This window comes from Vanellus vanellus (genome assembly GCF_965231255.1).
Source record: "Vanellus vanellus genome assembly, chromosome: 3".
Taxonomy (NCBI): Eukaryota; Metazoa; Chordata; class Aves; order Charadriiformes; family Charadriidae; genus Vanellus; species Vanellus vanellus.
Genome location: NC_138907.1, coordinates 59356580 through 59378923, shown reverse-complemented (window position 1 = coordinate 59378923; position 22344 = coordinate 59356580).

Sequence of the window (22344 nt, the reverse complement as noted above, 5' to 3'; positions counted from 1 at the left end):
GTACCGCGAAAAGGACCTGCAGGGGAGTTATAGCGGTCTATAAGCAAATTATAAATCAGGATGATATCAAGTTGCAGAAAAAGGCAGCCGGATCTATATCCATAGTAATACTGTAAGCAAATCAAGTAATCATTCTTCCCCTACCAGCAGTGGCAAGGTCCTGACTGCATTACTGGGTCCACCTCTGCCTACCGGGCTGTCGGAGGAAGGAGACAGTTGGAGGGAATCCAGATACAAACCACAAAAAATGATAACAGATGTAGAACAAGGGAAGGCTGAAAGAATTAGATTGTTTAGTCTGGAAAAAGCAAAGACTAAGAGAAGACATGATAACATATTTAAAATATGTAAAAGTTTGTTATGAGAAGAGGACGGTGACTAATGGTTCTCCATGTCCATCATGCGGAAGACAAGACTTATTATGCAGTTCCAGAGAAAAGCTTTCTAACACAAGGACGATCGCCCCAACAGGTTCTCTACAGGTATCACATGTAATGCTGTCACAGGAAATGACAGGAGTGGTTGAGACAAACACCTGTCGAGGAGAGGAGAGAAGTATACTTGATCCTGCCCAAAAGCAAGCGAACAGCCCAGGTGATCCCGTATGAGATCCCGTCCTGCCTTACGCCTCATGCTTGGCCACAGAAACAAGGCATGGATCAGAGCCTTCCATCGAAGAGACTAAATACCACCACGCGCACCGCTGTCATTTGTCTCGAGACGCTTGCCAGGAAGGATGGAGCCTGCCCGACAAGGGATGGATCTCTCAGATCTGATTAGCTCATTAATTCAGTTGGCTGGAAGTAGCAGAGAGTGCCCGCTCAGCCACCCCTCCATGCTCTTTTGCTTGTTTAACACGCTCATGCTCAGCCGTACCTTTATTTACTCCACCTTTGCTGCCAACAGCCCTTCCCACTGGCTTATAGGGACTCCTACGGAGTAATCGGGCATACGCACCACTGCGCAGCCATTGCAGAAATGAGTTGAACGGGCTTTAAAAGAAACTGGCAGGGCCGAGGCTGTAGCGATGCCTGCCAGGGACCAGGCTGGTCACGAAGGCAGTAGCACAGAGAAGGCAAATGACGTGCAGAAGAAAAGGGGTGACACGCCAAGAGGTTGCGGCGTGGAGATTCCCGCTACGGTGGCACAGCCGGCGGCCACTGGTGCCAAACCTCTGCCGAGGTGGGCGAGCTGCTCTGCCGCAGAAGGCCAGTGCGCCGCAGGGGCCGGCTGGCCCACCCACCAGCCGGGCTGATGTCCACAGCTGGTTGGGAAAATGGGATCAGAAACCCCAGTACGGCAGGGAGAGGGGAGGACAGCCTCCATCGGGGTGAGGCCCTTGGGTTTTGCTACCTTTAGAAGAGTCCGAGGAGTAAAGATCAGGGAAAAAGGGCATGAAAGGTCCTATCCCCTCCCAGAAGGGTGAGCCCGAGCGTGCAGACCCTCAGAGCGGCTTTGCCCTGTACGCTGGTGCGTTCACAACAGGTGTCTCACTACTAATATTATCAATTTATTTTTTTTTGTCAAGAAGCATAGAATTCAACTGAGGTTAACAGGAATTTTCCAAAACAAATCCACGTGTAGGCCAGTGAGCGGGGCTCATCGATTCACAGCGGAAGAGGCCATAGGGCCAGAAGGAGCTGTCAGGGTGTGCATGGGGGGGTCCTGCTGCCAGGGGCCCCCCCGGTCCTTCCCTGCAGCCCCCGCCGGGCGCCAGCACCTGAGGTGCAAAGCACCCTGCCACCATCGGAAGCCTTCCCACTGGGGCAAATCCATTTTTCCAAACTACAGCATGTGCAATCAGAGCACAGAGCGGAGACGTTTCCACTTTTCTTGTCAGTGTTTCAACCTTAAACAAAACTATCTACAAAAACAAACTACTCTCCATTAAAATAAAATAAAATAAAATAACATAAAATAAAATAGAATGGAGAGCAATGCAAACATAGCCAAAAGTCTGCTCTTACGCTTGATGACTTGTAAAGACTGGACAACATACTGTGTATGCTGAAACTTTCCCCTCGCATGACAACGCAGACTATAGCTCTTGCCCTGGGAAAATCAAATTCATGGATAAATGGGATTAAATGGATCCCATCAATTACTCAGTTGTTCCTTCTACTTTCCTGTCAAGCCTAACAGCTTTCTGAAAAAAAAAACTTTCTCTGGTTAGAATAAAAAAATAAGTTCATACTTCAACCATTTTTAATGATGATTTACATGATTTTCCTGGTATGATGTCAAAATTACTGTAATTACATTAGTTTTTATTTACAAATTTAGACAACTAGGGAGACTATACAGTTTACAGAAATTCAGATTTGAATGTTTTAATGGTCCCTGCAGAGAAAACAAACAATATAAAAGAAATAGTACAATACTGATACAGAAATGTTTGTAACCCAACAACCTGATTATGCTTATTCCTTTTCAAATGTACTGAGGTAACATTAACATTTGATTGTCTAATGCCCTTTAAAATTCATTTAAATTTAACAGTTGTTTTCACCCTTAATCGCTTCTGGGGGGTGCACCTGTAATTCTAGAAATGACCAACAAAGCAACACTTAAAAGAATTATGTCCTCCTTTGATTCCTCAGTCACTCTAGAGCCTCTGCAGACTGCATTTCCATGGGTAATGACAACTCCTGAAGAAGAATAATTCTGAAGGTGAGTTGTCTATAAAATGATGTAGCTACGCGGGACATCATCAATTTCCAAAAAATGCCTGCTTTTCTTCATTATGTAACATTGCCCTATTGGGCATCTACTTTAGTCTCTCCTCATTGAACGCCAGCACCACCAGATAAATAGTACAAATGTAGTAAATATTCCTCTTTCTGCTACGTACCATGTCATCTTTAGATTGCCACAAGTTGAACAATTATTACAGACATTTTTGGTGGCATAAACACTGAAGAAAGTAAGCTAACTAGGAACTGAGGATACAGAAAAGAAACATGAGCTGCCGAGGACAGAAAAATTGCCCGTAACTTCCCAAATTACATGAAAGCATCCTCGTCTTTCTTAAACAGTTCGGTCAAAATCTCCCTGAAAGCATACAGGCTGTTAACTGAGAAGGCATCACAAACCTTCCCATTGCCAGTAGTGGCAGTAGGGCCCAAGGCTGTTCCTAGCACTTCTGTTATGAAACCTAACGCAAAAGAGTTCCGCGGCTAAAAGATCACACTCAAAACAGATAATGAAAAGAACTGAAAGAACGGAATACTGCCGTCATCCCTTTATCATAAATGGAAACCCAAGCCACTGAGACATGAAGCAATTCGTTCACTGAAAGCCTACAGTAAGCCACGTGAGATCCTAGCTTTAGAGCACCCAATTCAGCTCCCATTAAACTATAATTCATATAATGGATAATATTCCTATAAATTAGTGCTATATATAAGACAGGGTGTCAACACAGATAGAAATGCATGATTCCCCTGACTTTTCTGAAATCATATCATTGATGTGTTTAATTGAGAGGTCCAGATCCTTTCCAACAAGAAATAAAGCAGGGATGCTTCTCATCTGAAATGGGGAGAGCGTAGCATGGAAACAGGAGCGTGTGAGTCAAAATCCTCAGGTGATGAGATAAAATAAGAACGAGAAAAATAAAGATGCAAAAAGAGATCAAGGTTCATGGAAGTTAATATTTTACTTTCCTCTGTTATCTCCAAAACAAGGAGACAGAAGACAGAATTTACAGAAAATCAGCCAGCACAACACTCTAACCATCACCATAAAATTCCATATTTTGTGACTTCACTGGTTTATTTTACAAATATCTCAGCCTGAGATCTTGAAAGATAAAATAGCACATTTGTATAACTGGCCACGATTCAAAAAGAATACAGCCCTTTTCGGTACTGTACTTGTTCAACTATTTCAAGTTAAAATCTTCGGACACAAAGTTAAGTACTGGCTTAAGTGCCCTGAGAAATGAGGTGATGGTGTGTGCAAGAGCTGGGCAGTTCTAGAATAAAAGGATGCTTGAGCATAAGAGACATTACACTTTGTGGGAAGAGACAGGAAAATCCAACATGAAAGACTACGTAAGTGCATATTTATAAGCACACACAGAATGCTTATTCTGTAATAATCTAATCCTAGATAGGCTGATTTCAGCAAAACTACCAGGAACTATCAAACATTTTGATTCAAAATCTGCTTTACTTCCCAGGTGCAATTCCATTGGGATTTACACCCACCCGCTGGGGGACAAAATTTGTGTCTTCGAAAACTTGTGCTTTTATACTGTGCTCTGTATCACACTTGGGATGAACAGATGCCTCAAAGGAAGAGAACAATGGACCTGCATAACCTCTGAGACTGAAATTATTATTTTATCTTTAGTACTGAAGGCCAGATTGCCATTTCTTGTAATTGATTACTTTTCATAGCTATACAATTATAAGCTAAAGAAACCTGATAAAGGTAGAAGCATTAATTTCCTCTGCTGAAAAAATGATTTTTCAAGAACAAAGAATAAAATGGCATTTTCATATCCTGCAAAGCAAAAATAATCTATTATGGCAGAGGAGTCCTTTTTTAATGTGATGACACATTGATTTTTGGAGGTAACTACAATGCAGCTTTATTTTGTATAGCAACTTCCATACAAATCATGTCTTTGTTTGAGTCTTCTTTTGTTTAAACAGTGCAGTAATTCAATAATACAGTTTCAAAGTTCATATAAAATAAAAGCAGATAAGAAGACAAATTAAGGATGTGTAGCTATTTACATCTATACCCTCACTGTCCAATAGGGACTTAAAAGTGCTGTAAACTTTAGTCTGTTTCAAACATTCAAGCTAAATATCATACTGGACTAAAAGCAGTCAGACACCAGGAAGACCCTAATTAAAACTTCACGGGTCTTGGTGACAAGATATTTACGCAGACAATACTTATGGGCACTCATTTGTAGGTATTAAAATATGGTTTGATACACACAAATAAAACACCACTAAAATCTGTCTCAGTTAAAAATCCTGCAGCCTGGAAAACATAGTTGCTTTACGAAAACCCAATTAAAAGCCAAGGAACGTATCAGATCTCACAGTGTTAATGAAGAATCTGCCTTCTGAGTCTATCAAAAACGTGAAGTGCTGCTGAAAGCAGATGGGAGGAAGGAGAATCCCAAGGAATGATTTGTGAAAGATAATGCACAAAGTATTTCAGAGGATTAAACTCCTTTACGTGAAATATTTTAAAATTTGCCAACGGTAACTCCATCGAGTAAGAGCTCGCTGGTGGGAGGGTAGTTTCTGTATAACATTTTCCTAACTTTCAACACGAAATTTAGGGAAACCAACCCAGTTTCATGAAATGCTGGGGGGTTTAAAATTTGAATAGCACTGCACCTTCTAGCACAGAAAGAATGGTTTCATTAGAAAAACAGAACAAAAACCTCACAAGCTCATCTACCTTGAACAACAACGTCAGGAAAACAGAAACCTGGGAATCAGAAACGTGAACTGAACAAAAAGACAAACTAGTGGTGTGTTTTAACATGTTAGACATTAAAACTTGTCACTGCTTTATCAATCACGCTTACACCAAGTAAGCAAATGATCGATTTGACGTAAGTATTGGTTTTAAACTCATCTTTCATTTTTTACAAGTGTTGTTTACATTATTTTGTTTCTCCATATTTGCTTTATTTATCCCTTTTCATGTAGGCACTACTGCAACTACGCACTCACATGCGCTTAAATTTAAGCACGTAAGAAATTCCAGTTATTCTGATCAGACCAGTCACATTTTATGTGCTCTGCTGGATTAGTATCTAGATCCTTAAACTGCATATTAATCATAAAAAGCAGTGGTTAAAACAAACAGCACAATCGATGGGGGAAGCGGTTCAATCCACTTTTCAAAGTATTAATGAGAAATCAAAGGCATTTATTATTGTAACGATTAAGCACTGCCGAGTGTCTAAATGAGCACTCTTGCAGCTGATCCTGTCTCCAATGGGCGTATTCCAACAGATTATTTTTATTCTCTCTCTTTTCGTCAGCGTTGCCTTCCAACCTCTTCAAATGTGGTTTGATCCTGAAAACTGTCAAGGCAGGATGAAATACAAGTGTACAAAAGAAGGCAGAAGAGCTTTAAATTCCATACCATATTTAAGTAATGTTTAATTATTGCTTTCCGATGGCCACTACTGAAACCTTAAGACGCCCAAAGCAACTGTGCAGTCAATAGCTATGAAAACAACATCCATCCCATCCGCCATCAGCTTACACATAAGATAAAAGGAAAAAACATACTATCTGCTCTGTAATAGTAGCATAATTTGAACTGGCAGAAGCTGGTCCTAAGTTTTCTTAAATTCATCAACCTGCCCCCTGACAAGGAATGGCCTAAAAATTTTCACACCACCTGTACTAGAGGAGAATCTAACCTAACCGTAAATACTTCATTTTGACTAAATTCTACCACAAGGTTATTTTCCCATCTACCTGTTTATATACTCGGGCAGTATATTTTTTTCCTATTACTAAAACTAAATCTACACTCTTTCGAAATGGGTATGGACGGGTACTGATGGTGAGGCAGAGGCGACGGCTTGGACTCAGCTCCCCGGCTCCTCACCCCCTCGGGGGGGTTGGCTGAGCAGGACCAGCGTCTGCTCCCGACACCAGAGCTGACGGCCCTGTGTGTCGCAGGGAATTACCGAGGGATTCACTTGAGATCAAGCAGGAGTTTGGGAAACAGGCGAGGTAGACATCTCGAGGTAGACAATTTCTATCATAACTAAGCCTTGCTCTCCAAAGTGATCTCTGAGTCAATGTAAGTTAGCGTCTCTATTGCGTTGGCATTGAATATTCAAGATATGCTTTAGAATAACAAGTTTTTGTTAGGAATATAGAACGTGCCTGGGGCAACAATGGGGGACCGCGATGCCCTGATAACCACGAAACCCCCGGTAATGCAGACCCTTTTTGGTGTCAGTCCCTTTCAGACTTTCACACACAAGCTCAATTTTGCAGAATAACAGGGTTATAATACAAATGCAAATGTTTTATAGAAGCCATACATAGATCCTGCTCTGAAAATCTCATCCCTTTTCTAGGCAGCAAAAAGTTTGCCATGTTGGAGATTGAGAATCGGATATAACAATAAGTAATTTTGTTGATTCCTTCCAAATGATACTATGGTTTCTCCTGGGTCTCTCAGATTTTTATAAGCGTCTTAAAAGAAAGATAGCAGGGCTGTCAAATAAAATGAGAAGCGGCAGTTTTTTCAAGGTTTATCAAGTTGCCAGGAGAGCTGTTTCTCAGCAGGAGGAGTCTGAGTTTTTGTGTTTCAAAGAAACTCCTTTGGGAAACATCACCTTGCTGGGCTTCTCTTACAGGCTTGCCCACTAGGGGAAGAGCAACAGTAGGGTGGGTGGTTCGTAACCTAATGACATGAGCATGTGAAAAAGAAGTATTTTCTTGACACCTGAAGTATCTTTAAGAAAGCCGACCTTTGGAAACCGACACTATTCACTGAGCAGAACACCCTGCCCCGGAAAACCTCGGGGGAAAGCTTGCACTTTGCTCTGACAGCAATGAGAACTTTCTGCACCTGCGTTTACTTTGCCACCAAAGAGGTGGACAGATGACTTCCTCCTTCCTTCCCACCCCACTCCTATGGCAACTTGCACTTTCCCAGCACATATCAAACGCGGGTGACAGCGCTGCTGAGCAGCCATATCCACAGCATGGGCACACAGAGCAGGAGAGCAGCCACCGGGCTGCAGGTGTCCCTCCTGGTGCTGTGGCCTGACGCAGGGGCCAGGGAATCTCGGGTCTAGCATTTGCAGTGGCACTGCAACACATGGAAAAGTAAAATTACTTTTAGAAAGACTGTTTAAGTTGAAATTATTTTAAAGTTTGTTTTTAAGTTATTTGAACCAGCAAAAAAGAAGACCATTTTGATAATTTATTCAATCTTGTTTTCACTTTGTATTTTTGTTGTTTGTTTTTTTTTTTCCCGTAGCTAGGTTTACTCTTACTAAAAAAACCACCTAAACATACTGATTTGGAATTAAATAGAACCATTACACCTTTTTTCTGAGAGGATATAGTATATCAACATAAATTTGTTTAGCAATGATGTAGTTGAATACGTATTCATATCTTGATTTCTTATATATAAGAGAATTATAAACGTTATGTATCTGATTTTCAAGGTGATAATTTTTAGTTATCTTGAATTCTCACCCTTTGAATCTATGTACAGTCATTATTTGTAAACAATTTTTGAAGACCTAATCAAATTTCCATTTGCCTTGTTGTCACCTACGCAATGAAGTTTGGCTTTTGCCTTACATGGGCAACAGAGTTTTCTTTGGTACCTCCATAAGGATGCCTTCATTTGCCACATGAACAACATGGCAGCACAAAAGCCCATCTATCTCCTTACTCCCCTGACTCCCCTGGAAAGCGGCCTTTATGCTCTCCTGTTAGGCATGTTGCTGCTGTGCTTCTCCACCCAAGCTGTCTTTGAAGCCGTCCCACTTGCCACCTCTCTGGTTACGATTCACTAAACATTCAAATGCTGCTTCTCTTCTGTCTCAACAGCAGATGGACAGCCTGACCTAGAAAATCTGGAAGCTGGGAGACTTTTCCTTCTCTCTGCTATAAGAGGAGTGCAGAAGCAGAGCTCTTGACAGGAGGAAAGGACCAAGTGAGATTTTACCGTACTGGCAGGCCCTCAGTAACACAGTGGCCAGACGGTAAAGGGGTAGAAGAATCACACAGAATCACAGAACGGTCAGGGTTGGAAGGGACCTCTGGAGATCATCTAGTCCAACCCCTCTGCCAGAGCAGGTCCGCCTACAGCAGGTTGCACAGAACGGCATCCAGGTGGGTTTTGAATGTCTCCAGAGTGGGAGACTCCACCACCTCTCTGGGCAGCCTGTGCCAGTGCTCTGCCACCCTCAAAGTAAAGAAGTTCCTCCTCGTGTTTAGATGGAACTTCCTATCTTCAAATTTGTGCCCGTTACCTCTTGTCCTATCACTGGGCACCACTGAAAAAAGACTGTTCCCATCCTCCTGGCACCCTCCCTTTAAGTATGTATAAGTATTACTAAGACCCCCCCTCAGTCTTCTTTCTTCTGGACTGAAAAGACAGACAAGCGACAGTACGAGGCTATGAATGACGCAGCTGCTACCGTTGGCTCCACACACAGGGATGCCATGCTGGACCGACTGCACTACCCTGATAAAGGTAATTCAAGCAGCAACCAAATAGCATAACTTCTGCCAGATCAAATCTGGGTATTGCTGCATGGAAAGTACATTTTGCAACTCCTTCAAGACTCTAACAAGAGGAAAAGGACTTTCAGAAGTTTCCTTCTTTGCCGATATACATAAAACCGTAAAAATGCCTCTTTCCTACTGTTTGGAAGAACTTAGGATTTCTGTTAACAGACTCAATGAAAAAAATCTACTAGCTTGGTTATTTTAAGCAACAGTTTTAAAAAACACCTTATTGAATCTGTATTTGACAAGACTTCACGCCCGTGTAAAAACTGAAAGTGTATTTATACTCTAAAAGCTAAAAGAGGTATAAAAACAGATTCTCCTTTACTTCCTTCCTTTAATTCACAGTAAAGAACAGATTTTAATCCATACTCTGTCGCTGCAGAGAATACTACAATCGCATTGTTGTTGAGCAGACTGAGAAGATATTCACTGTAGTACGGGGGGGGACGACCAGAAAGAATTAGAACTTCAGAGAAGAACCGCAAAAGATCTTAATAAAGAGAGGAGTAAGAACTTAGTCACTCACAATGAAGGTTATCACATGAAAATCTCTAGTTTTCTGGCGTTTCCTTTCACATTTCAACATTGTAAGAGTAAAACCGTGGGTTGCTCTTGATGCACCGAGTACCATGCACTGTGGAAAAAACTGAAATACAAAATCCAACTATCATTCCAACATATTAAAGGTAACATTAGACTAAGGAAACCAATGTAGATACAACACTGTCGTGAAGGCAAATCTCAACTGACCCAAAACGTACTCAAACTTATTTTATTACAAATAAGGTTAAGATTTTAGTCGAGCAAAGCAGGCTTCAAATCTCCTTTAGATGCAAACCTCTTTTCATTACTCTTCCTCCCAACCATCGCAAGCCATAAAAACGAGACTAACGGTAAGTCGGTACAAATAACGTTAGACTTCAAACCGATTTTACTAGCAACTAGACGTTGCATTTCTCTGCAGAATCCACGTTGTTCTGTAAGAACAGCACCCAGGGTCACAGACATCACAGGCTTTAGCTACCTCACTGGCATCTGAGCATCCTTTCAGGCAGAAATGGTGTTTGTCTGGAAAATAAACCAGACAACGCGCCATAACTGCCGGTATTATATACACAATGAGTTGTCCAAGTCATTGGTTTCCAGCCTGAGCCATCTCAGACACCAACGGACTACGGTTTAGAGTGAGGAAAGAAGTACCTACGGAATGCAGACCCCACCACAAGTAGTCTGAAATTTGCTGTTTGACATTAAAGTGACCAATTAACTTCAAAACATTTTGAGGGATCTAAACGGGCTGAAGAAGCTTCAAAACTTGAGTCTACACCAGTTATCTAAATCAATGTTCTCTTGGGCTGGTCTGATATTTTCCTGCCTCTCCAAGGACAATCAACTGGGGGGTGAGAGGAAGAGCATAGGATGACGTCTCTAAATTCACAACAAAAATTTTTTAGGGCAGCTGTAGTTTTGGGTTTCTGTTTTCACTTAAGAGCTACAAAAGTAAGTCTCAGTTGGAATGATGAAAGATTTTTCTTACAAGGAATAATTCAAAGAAAGATTTTTTTAAAGTCTTAAGATCCAAAATAAGACATTTCATTACAGTGTAACTAAGCTAGAAATAAGCTTGTCCTGCTAGAAACAAGCAAAAATCAAGTTGTACTTGATACAATGATCTTGATTCCAACAATACGCTGGAAAAACAAGATGTTTCTGAAAAAAGTTACAAATAGGAGAAATTACAAAGCAGAAGCATGTGAACAGGAAATTGAGCTAATGAGTGTATTTCAGTCATTTATGGCAGGCTAATTCACAGAATTAGGCCCTTATTCGAACAACCAAGCATTAGAGACTCAGCCAGACATAAGGGTGAAATGAAACGCAGGATAAAAGTTCTTCGCTGTGGGACAAAAAAAATCTTTCAAAGTGGTATTATGCAACTGTAACATACTGATGATAAATGTATATTAATGTTTACATTGTGAAACTAACCTACAGATTGTTTTTTCCCTCCTTTCCTTAAGATAATTCTTACAGAATTAAATTAGGGCCACTCAGGTGCTGCAGCTGTATAGTCCTACACGTTAAACTTACGAAGACTCCTTTTATGTCTTAGAAAATGGTACCTGTCACGTATTTTACATTAAGCTACCGAAACTGTAAAATGTGCTTATGTTTTCAAAATACTCAAAGTACTGAACACGTTATTATTAAATAATAGTACATACATAGATATAAATAATTTGTATGCATTATGTTGTATCACTATTGCAATACATTTATTGTTAAAAGAGTACATAAAGGCAACGATTTCATTAAGAAATCATTCCGATGTGTAGTAAAATAAACACTACACATTTCGAGCAAATTTGCAAGTGATTAAAGCCAAAGGACTGTCTTATTCATTAGACTTCATCATACAAATGACCAAACACTATGCAAAAAAATTTTAAAGCATTCATAGTATTTCCCACAGGAGCGACGTCAGAGACTGGTTTATAGCTGAAAATTGAAGATTACAGCTACTTTCCCATTTCTGAGCTGTTGCAATTGATAGGATATGCGATGGATATCAAAGCCGAGACATAAACGGCCTGCACGGACAAGCTCTCGAGGAACGGTGAGACACCCGCAACCCTGCCAGGAGGCAGGAGATGGCTGCCAGGGGAAGGGGAATCCCTGTCAGAGAGACAGGGCTTGAAGCGGGGCTCTTACTCAGAGCTGCCAATCTCCTCCGGAGTAGGGCTTGATTACCTGTCAGGACACCGACTCCCTACACAGCTGATAATAAACCAACACAAACGGTCTGAAAATGATGGGAGTGCCCATCTGCTGAAACACATCACTCATATTACCCAGAAATATCAAAACCATATGAGCATATTTACAACATTCCTAGTCTAGAAACAAGTTTTATCAATATTTTACAATTAGAACACTCCTCTAATCATGTCCAGAGAAGGATCAGGTATATTAATCTAAATACATTCAAGCTCATGAATGTTACTCTACAAAGAAATCTGATCTAATTGAGGGTCTGTGTAAATATAGGGGAATAATGTACAAAAGATGACAGGATCAAAATCATCCTACTAAAAGCTGTGACAAATCTACAAAGCACCTCAAATCCTAACCCCCAGCACTAGAGCAGATGGTTTTAGGTAAAAGCTCTTTACCCAGTTCTTTCCGGAGGTGTATCTGGCTGGTCCCCTTCCAGACATGACACATTACATGGTAAAAATAAAAGAGTACTCAACATAATGAAACTAACTAAACAGTACTTAAATAGAGCATTTCTACATTAAAAAAAAAATATATATATTCTAAAGAGAAAGAAAAGCAGATTCCCTCAGCTAACATTTCTTAACAGAGCTCTCCTGACCATGTTTCTCTGATGAATAAAGGGTGTTTCGAGATCAAGTAGAGCAGAAGCACCATGACAAAAAGGAGCCCAGGACTTGTAAAAGGCAACAACATTTTAAGTTATCTAAGCCCTTGTACTATTTTGTAATGGGCCAGATAAGATAGAAACCGGGAGTCAGCAGGCAACTCTCGCTGGTGGGAGTGGGGAGGGCGGGTGGCAGCCAACAGCAGAGCCCCCGTGCTAACACAGGTTAGTGTCAGGAGTGGTTTTGTTATGGTCAGTCCAAAAAGCAGAGAAACACCTAACTATCCCCTTTCATAGACCTTTCTCATAAAATATCACGGTGATAAACAACTAAGATCCACCAACGTTTTTTAAAGTAGGTTTTGATCAGTGAAAATGATGACCATGTGATCCCTGGTAATTACAGAGGGTGTTTAAAAGCCAGGCGTGCAGGAACTTGTACATCACCCTGAGCCTCGTGCCCCAACAGAGGGGAAAAATCACCCCCAGTTAGCATGTACGCACACGAATCGGATGGAAAACAGTGCACTGAAGCACAAAAGTGAATTATGTTGAGAATCGTCTTCAAGTCATATGGTACCTCACCCGAAGAGGGCTTAAGAGGGCAGCTATCTGGTTTCCATATATCAACAACACAGTGGAGTGTGAAGGAAGAGCCACGACTAAGTATGTTCTGTGCACCCTCTGCTGGTTTCGCAGTAGCAAGCAACCACGGCTCAGGAAAGAAATTTAATGAAGTAGAAGCAAAATCCGGGGAAGAAAAGCCATCTTAACTGCAAGCAATAGTAGAAAGAGATACCAAAATTACTTTCAAAAATTAAAAGAAATAAATATTTGCAAAAGCTTTTTATTTTGAAATTACAAAAAGAAAATTAATTAGTGGGTAGAGTCCCTTGCTAAAAGATATTCGTTACAGGTTGCAAATTACTGGCCCTATGTTTCTAATGTAGCTTCTTAATAGTTGCTTAAGTCTACTTGCATTTTTCAATAAGCATTTGGTTAGATTTCAGTATTCTGTTCTTTTTCAAGAGAACAAGTCAAATAGACTAATGGTAAGATCTTAGCAAACAAATTGAAGTCAGTGATTGCTTTTTTTCCCCCTAAAGTAAGCTAGGTATTTTCCAACCAGTTATTTCAGCTGTTTTTCACTATGGTTTCTATCAAACTAAGACGACAATGTACTCTTATAAACATAGGATTCAACATTTTTTGTTTTCAGAATCACTTTTTTCCCTTTAGCATAGCTTTTACAAACATCATGGCTTGCAATGATCATTTCTCCTTAGTTTACAGGACTGCTCTTGACCATACACAGGGTTACATGCGAACCTCCATGGTCTGTAAAGCTGACATAACCCAAACTCTTGCATGTTTGAAATTACCAAAACCTAAAGCAAAACAAAAGGCCAAAGTATAACCAATGTTAAACCCCAACAGCAGCCAGCTAGTTAGGCACCAATTCTACTTTATAATCGAGTGAAAACACGCGTAAAATGCTGTAACTTCACTTAATAGCCCTCACAAATCCTTTAATTTGGTTTCTTCAAAACCACAGTAATCTTCCTTTGGTCACTGCTGACACTTCTAAAAATGTATTTAATCAATCCTAAAGCACTACAGAAAAGAATAACAAATCTCAAGTTCGTTGTATCACTAACAAAATCAGCAAGTGCTTAGAACATTTTGCAACTTTGTGAGAGGAGCTTCAATACCGTTTAATTTTCACAAAACCGGGATCTCTTGAAAGAAAAATCCCATGATACTCTGTCAAGCGACAGCTTGTTGCTGCCTATGGATTTGATTATGAAAGTGTTCATCACTTTATAGTGCAGAATAAAATATTACATCGTTAACCACGGGTAAGGCGATTGAGCTTCAAAGATCTCTCCTGTTCCCGCACACAACCCACTCCTCAGTCCTGCTAGAACAGATTTCCCACGTCCTGTGCTACTGTGCTGTTTGTTGCTTGGCTGCTCATTTTTGCATCCTCCTCTCACTCCATTATGTTGTGATACACTCAGACCGAAATAAATGCAGAAAACATCATTTCTGAGAAGAAAGTTAATAAACTAATTAATTTTTTCAAGGAGCACGCTGTACGTGGAACCACTGTACAGGGATACAGGATAAAGGATAAAAGGTAAAAGAATAAGAAGGAACTAAGTCAAATTTCTTATACTGCAGCCTGTGAACACACGTTTGTTTACAGAAATACCGTGATCCAAGCAAGATTTAACCACCACCAGAAAACAACAAATTTAATGGCACTGGTGCAGAGTATAGGATCCTCACCATATCAATTACTCGTGCGAGCAGGGGCTATGCAACACCTCTCACCACTATTCTATTCAACCAGCTCTATTTTACGCAGGAGAGAATTAAATAACGAAAGAGCAATAGTGTTTTGTTTTTAAAAGAGGCAGAAAAAGGCACACGTGGAAGGGAGTGTTTGCCTCATGTCACAGACAGGACCTAGCAATACCCAGTATTTGTGTCCATCATGGGTAACAACTTGAGCTTTGCTCGGTATTTCAAGTGTTCGGAACAATTATGTCATAACCAGCCACACTTCATGAAAGGGACAGCCAGCTGCTGGCCTTGTAACTCATATAAGGTCCCTGAGCCCCTGCACACATGATAGTTCAGCAGGGGAGCAACTCGTCCAACTGCCGTTCTCATCCTCCTATACCCAGGAGCTTGCTGTGAGGAGGGGTTCAAAAAACTGGGCAAGGTGTCCTGGCCAGGCAGGCTCACTCTTTTCGCATGCTCCTCTTGCTGCGCATAGCCTGGGGACCTGCTCTTCACAGAAGTTGCAAATGTCTTGTGTGGACACACTGGACCTTCCCTCTTAAGAAGGTGAGAAAGTGGGCTGCAGTGGCTGGCTGGACACCACTGCTTTATGTAGGTGGGGAAAGCATAAAGGAATAGCAAGAGTATATGGAAAGTGTTCCTTCAAAACCCAGGAACGCTTCACTTTCAGACTGAAGACACTGGAAACCATGCTCTAATAATCACCTTTGAAATGCTCACTGCAAAAAGCTTTTGCCAAAGGAAAGAAATCAGACTGAAAATACGTATTGGGGAATTATTTTCTCACTCCAGTAGAGATTTTGTGCCAAATGAAAACATGCCAAATTTCCTACTTCAAACTCTTTAGAAATGGAGAACAAAGGCATGAGAAGGATTCAAAAGGCCACTGGAGGAGATCTAAGAACATCTTGGTTAGGGTCAATGATGACTACGGGATATAGCACTTTTGTGCCAGCTGTTGCCAAGCATGGTCCAAGACCACATGAGGAATGGGAAAGCAAACGCAAGTGAATGGTATATTTGAGGTATCCACCTACTGCTAGTATTTCAGAAGGTCGGAACCCTGAAAAGTTTCAGAATTTAACTCTTGACCTTTTCCCAGAAAGTGAGACCTAGAAGTAGCAATCACATGCCTACAATATCTTCAGATACAATTCTGTTTCAGAACAATCCAAACAAGCACCTACAGTGGTTTAATCATCTCTCGTCTTTCTTGCTTGTAGCAGGGTTCCTTTCAAGTAGAGCACTTCGTTCCCAAATCTGACTTGCCAGCAACGATTAACTCGAAGAACTTATTAGTTAACTTCACATACTTCTCCTATTTATAAATATTAGCCATGTGACAAAGTTCAGTATGAAAAGCCTATTCTGCTGCCTGCTGTAGTACTACTGTTATTGTAGCCCAGGCAGAAACCAAAACCTCGGTCCCCGGGTGAGCGGGAGCCTTGTGTCTATATGGCTCAAGCTGAGCCCGCTCTCCGGGCGTCTGCCCGTGCACCCGGACGGCACAGCAGTTTGCCTGGACCTGTTTGCGTTACCGCATGGCCTGACATGAAAAGTTGTGGACGGTGGTTTTTCCAGCCAAGTGCCAGAGCAATTAAGGCTTTGTCTGCTGTAATGCACCAGAGCACCACTTTCTATACTATAAGGCTGGGAACCTTCTACTCTCACATTACAAAATCGATCACCAACGAGACTGAACCTTTCCTACCTATGCAGCAATACGTTGTTTCATTTTACTTAAAAAGTAAGATCCTAACCACCAAATGGTGCGAAAATCTGGTGTAATCAACCAAGTGCTTCTATAGCAAGCTAAATTTAGAACCCCAACTTAACATTTCGATTTTTAAATATTCACCCGATATTCAGAGATGATGTGCACTTAAATCTATGTGTGAACACACCCCGGTCTAACTTTGACTCCTTTGGCACAGCAAGAGTGGAAGACAAAACAAAGATGCCTCAGCTGCAGGCACATCATGAGTGTAACATGTACCGCAAGAGTTCACACTGTACTTTGTGTTTCCTTTCATACGGTGGTGACTGTAAATACTGTGGCTACACCTTCCCGAAACATCTATAAAATGGATATACACACACACATCAATAGTTACACAACAAGAAATTCAAATGTGTTGTGTATCTTGCGGTATGTAGCTCAAGTCCATGCTAGAGTATTACTGTAAGACAAGATGTATAATTTCAAAGCTGTATTATAACATGCTTAATAGGGCCCCATTTTGAAAAAAAAAATTAATGAGCCAAAAGAACAACAGTGAAATTTCTTGGGAAGGACCTGTAAGAAAATATAATTTTCAAATAGATGGCTTTCAAAAAAGCCAATCAGACGGTAAAACAAACCGCAAATTAAAGCCTTTCCAGTTGTCTAGCAGCCTTTCCTTGGGTCTTATTTTCTTATCCATAAAATGCTAGACATGTTTAGAAAATTGCTTTCACATATTTTTTCCTTTTGGATTTACGTTCGCTTGCTTTTCTGTATCAAGATGAGAGATGTTTAGAACAAATTAATTCTCAAAGTTGGGAAAAGAGAAAGTCTTCATCATTCTCACATGATTTGTTGGTTAAATTTCATCACTGTGAATAAGAAAGACTCAAATATCTGGTGACAAGGTAAGAAATGGAGAAGGGAAACATAAGATCTTGGAATTCACTACAGTGTGCAAGTGTTGCATGGGACATGAGGTTGCCCTAACTTGTGCGTAACTTTTCAAGTTGCCTATCAGAGGCAGCATAAACTGCTAGGTGGTGTGAAAAATGCCATTTTAGTTATGTTCTTGAACATGCTGGAACCAAACTATCATGACAAAAATATGTAATTTTGGATAAAAATTTTATTTCTTTTTTTTACATGTCATCCATTCTTATTTCTATTCTAGTTAATACAGAAATGTAAGAACTTTTCATTGGAGAAAGAAATTTATTGAGGAGAATTAGGCAGCACATTCTAAAATAAGAAAACTTTATTAACCTAGTGCATTCACTTTTCTTTAAATCATTTGAAGAAAAAAATGCTACTTAAATAAAACACAACCTTTCAAAAAAGCAGTAAGCAGATGGGGAAGAGAGAGCTAGAGGACATAATGGATTCTAAACAAACAACAGTGACCATGTATTACAGGGCTGCTCTATGTGCTGCAGTGCAAAGATCTACTTAGAAAGTACGATCATTTTGGGAGAGCCAGGAGGTAAGACCAATACATCTAACTAGCTTTAATTTGCTTGCTTTCTTTCACTCCATCAATTTCCTAGCACAGGACTAGACAAGTATAGCGCTTGCAATGTTTTCAGACGTTTTGTACAATCTATTCCACCATACTCTTGGAATCTCAAAACAATCTTTATTAGGGCTGCCTGCTCATAAATACTTACATGGGGCAACAGGATTTGAAAGAAAAAAATTATCCCCTAGAAGGCTTTGGGCTTAAAAGCGGTAGAAAAATCAATGAAACTAGAAGGAGACAATCTTCTACCACCTGCTTTTCTAAAGGCCGCTGATGAAGAAACTGAGACACGTAAGACAAAGCGTTTGAAAGTCTGGATCCAATGAAGTCAATAACAATGTCCCACTGGTAAACAAGTGAGGCTGTACATCACATAGCGGTTTAGTACTAAGACTGAAGCAGCATTATTTTAAAGTCTCTAGAAATAATGTGAAATAATGCAATAATTTTCATCAAGAAAACTGTATTTTCTACAGATAGCAGAAAGCAAATGACCCCGTAGCTAGGACTTTCCAAACTGGGATAGTATTGTGAAATGCACCCTTTTAACTACTGAGATACATAAAAGTAATCACTAATTATCTCTGTACTAAGTAGATATTCCTCCTCAGCGATGTTTCAGATTGGTGGTTCACACAATTCAGTAATCTCCTCTTCTGATTTCTCTGACGGTTTTGCCCCGAACAACATCACTCCCAACTTCTCACTAGCTGTCTGTGTCTGTATTACAGTAATGTAATACATATGATGTATTACATATTAGACAAAATACGTATGTATTAAACAGAATATCCTCTAATCAGTGTTCAGAGTGGAATCCCAAACAAGGTCAGTATTTGGACTGGGAGATAACACAAATAGGGAACAAAAAAATCTTGGATTTTGCACCAACATCTCAGGTCAGCACATTCTTTGCAAATGAGATCTTGCTTTTACCTGTTAGCAGTTATCTACTACTTAAAAATACCCAAATAGGTATATTAACATTTGTATCAAGTGATTTCTCCAGGAACCTTGCAATCTTATAAATATTTACACCTTCCTGGGTTTTGTGTTTTGGATTTTTTTTAGTTTTGTTGAGTTTTTTTTGTTTGTTTTTAATTAAGGTACAAGCAACATTAAGAAAAATGCTCAGGACTACTTATGATCTTTGGATGCTTGCTTGTTATTAGAGAATATTTAATCAGAATGTGTGCATTAACTTTGATTTTATCTAAAAAAAGAAAGGCTTATTCATGCTTTGTAACTGAGGTTTTAACTGATTTCAAATTAGGCTAACAATGTATTGCCTTTGAAACATTATCTGTCTGCTGGTTTACATATAGATCCAATCTGTAGAGCATTTCTGATGTCTGCTAGAATTTGCCATTACATGTCACTTTCCTGTTTTCCACAGTGGTTCTGATCATGAAAGGAGGATTGCAGCTGTAAAGTATGTATAAAGTGTACACTCAGAAACTGCAGACAGTATGCACAGAAAACAAAGACTACATTTCAATATTTTGTATAACTTATTTATCCTAGTCACTTCAAGGTTTTACATTCTAATAAAAATAATGGGTGCCTCACTCATTTTATGAATTCATAGAACTACAGGCCATCATGTCTGTATTTTTAATATGGTGATTTTTTTAATCAACATGAAATTTGAGAAGATGCCATTATTTTGCTTTTAATAAATTAAAAAAAAAATCCAAGTTAATCAGCAAGCATTTAGAATTTTTCAGTATTTTACTTTTAATCACAGATAGCTTGAGCAATAAGGTTCTCAATAGTGAATTACCTATATCGGTAGTCATACTGGATAACAAATCCATGAGTTTCAAGAGAAAGATTTATGATTGTCCTAGATTTAAATAACTCGATTATGCAACTGAATTACATAATTCAAAGGTATTTCTAATCTGTGGTAACAGGAATTCTGTGATGGCACCACTTGACAAAATAATGTATTGCAAGCATGTGAAAATAAACAAAAAATTAACTGGACAGTCTAGTATAACTTTCAGTAAACATTTTTAAAGTTGAGTGTCCATTTAGTATTTACACTACTGAAATGACAAAGATTTTCTTGAAGAAAATCGCTGAACCCCAAATTACGTTTATTGGTTTTGTCTACATTTTGGTCCAAAGTTTGAAATCTAAGCTCCTTTTCAGAGGGAAAAACTTAAGGCATATTTAGAACTGTATTTCACTGTATTGCTGAATGAGATCTGATTACCTCAGAAACAGCTTGAATCTAAAGTAATTTTTTCCCCTGATCAACTAAAGTGACAATGATAGAGCTTCCCTTTGACTAGACAAAGGTGGTGGATTTTTACAAAGGACTTTAAAACACTAGGATTATTTCTACTTAACTTACTTGCCGTTATCAAGAAAAAGCTACATTTCTTATTTTCCCAGATGTAATTATAATATATTCTCTCTTTTAGTGTAGAAGTGACATTCAGACCCAAAGTCCCTGCAGCTATGGCCTATGTGAATCCTACTAATCTACAACTGAGTTAGCAATTCTATATCCATTTAATACTTTTCACCTATTAAGGATTTTCTGCACTGGCTTGCACACAACTGTAATGCTCCAACACAATTATAATGCTCCAGTATACAAACCAATATGGCTGTGAAGATTACCCTAGTTTTAGAAACAAGTCATCTACCTTACAAGAATCTCAATTTTTCTGCATTTCAACAGAAAGCCTGATACGTGCTAATGTGAACACATACCCGTTATAACACATATATGCATACAGAAAACCATTCAAGAAGAAAATTGCAGCATTAAAGCATTAAATCAGAAAGGAAACAACATTCAACTAATCTATCTAGAGGTTAACATACTCTCTGACCAGATTTTTTTTTTTTTTTGTAAAGCACAAAATAGTCCCTGTCTGAGGAGGGCATTAGTATGATTTCATCTGATAGGAAGAAGAGAAAATTTAAAATTAGCATTAGTGAGTTAACTTTAAAAGAAAAATGACAAAGTACAGAATAAGATTAGTAAGCCAGTGACACCACTAATATCACTGTTACTATGCAAGTGCTGAAATGTGCATTTTAAACTTCTTAAAAAGAGAAAATACATTCAACTGCATAACCATATCTTAACAGCCTCTTGATTTTTAAGAGTGCACAAAACCACTAGTCCTTCCCCTCCTCTAATCTTTGGTAGCAGAGCATCTAAAAGATAAGAGTAGGATATTCAACGAGACTACCCTTTTTCATCAAGTTTGTGCAAGATAGAAAGGAATACAAGAATTACGGCAAATACAATTTTACAGCTTACCAACTTCAACAAAACCCCTATCAACAGACTTTCAAACCATCCCATCACTGACAAGAATCACTTTTCAGATTCTATACACCTTTGCTGGAAGTTATTACTCTTTAAGAGATGTCATGGATTTTCTTTTTGGTAGCTCTACTTGACTTTTCTTGACTATGAAATATCATGTACATATGTTAACAAAATTCAGAATGTTTACTGAGTACGCAAAGAACTTGTACAGACTAAGTGGAGTGAATAATATCACTAAGACAACCCTTCAAGGAGAAACAAAAGGCTAGTTACAATTAAGAAAGTCTTGCAATATGATATTTTCTTTGCTACTGCAAAATTGCTGCTGAATAAATATAGTAAAGCAACATGGCGGAAAGATGCTTTTGCCAGTCCTGTTCAAATAAATCACTTCAAATTAAAAAAGAATATCCTGCCTTTATGCCTTTTAAATCAATCTCTTATCTACACAAGTAGATGGCTTCACAGTACTTGCTTACTTGTGAAAACTCAGCACTTGAAAGGAAAATGTGACTAATGTAAAAATCAAAGAATCGGCAACAGCTGTCAACAGGTAAAGAAAGAGCCTTTCATTGCCTGAATTAACAATAACGAAAAAATTGTCCTAATCACTCTTGATGACTCCTGATACTCTGAATAGGTTTTAAAATTATATCTGCTCAGTTCCCATTTTTAAGAGACAAAAAAAATCACCCTTATTACGATGCTATTTTTAAATACATTACTCAAAATACAAAGAATGAAATTTGGGATCCATTTTTACCAGTTTCAAATCAAATGACCCAAAGATTTGAGTTAGGGGAATATGAATGAGGAAAATGAGTACTTTAAGTGTTGACCGGCATA